This window comes from Cebus imitator, unplaced genomic scaffold (assembly GCF_001604975.1).
Source record: "Cebus imitator isolate Cc_AM_T3 unplaced genomic scaffold, Cebus_imitator-1.0 Scaffold202, whole genome shotgun sequence".
NCBI lineage: Eukaryota > Metazoa > Chordata > Mammalia > Primates > Cebidae > Cebus > Cebus imitator.
In genome coordinates this window covers 3,964,529-3,965,094 of record NW_016107517.1, presented here as the reverse complement: position 1 = coordinate 3,965,094, position 566 = coordinate 3,964,529, and positions in this window count along the sequence as shown.

The following is a 566-nucleotide window of genomic DNA, read 5'->3' as shown; positions in this document are numbered from 1 at the left end:
ATAGGGTTTCACTATGTTGGCCCGGCTGGTCTTGAATTCTAGACCTCAGGTGATCCACCCACCTCTGCCTCCCAAAGTGCTGGGATTACAGGCGTGAACCTGGCCTCACACAAAAACTTTTATGTGAATGGTCATAGCAGCATTATTCATAGTAGTCAAAAAGTGTAAATAACCCAAATGCCTATCAACTGATGAACGGATAAACAAAACATGGTCTATCCATATGATGGAATGCCATTTGGCTATAAAAAGAAATGAAGTACTGAAACATGCTGTAACATGAGTGAACCCTGAAACATTATTATAAATCAAAGAAGCCAGATACAAAAAGCCACATTCCATTTTATACAGGATAGGCAAATCCACAGAGACAGAAAGTAGAACAATGGCCGCTGGGAATAATGGCTGCCTTGCAGAAAGGATACATGGGGAGGTGAGACTGCCAATGGGCACAGGGTTTCTTGGGAATTAGAGAGAGAGCCGTAATAGTTCCACAACACTGAGAATATACTAAACACTACTGAACTGTACTCTTAAAACAGTGTATTTTATGCCATGAGAATTAT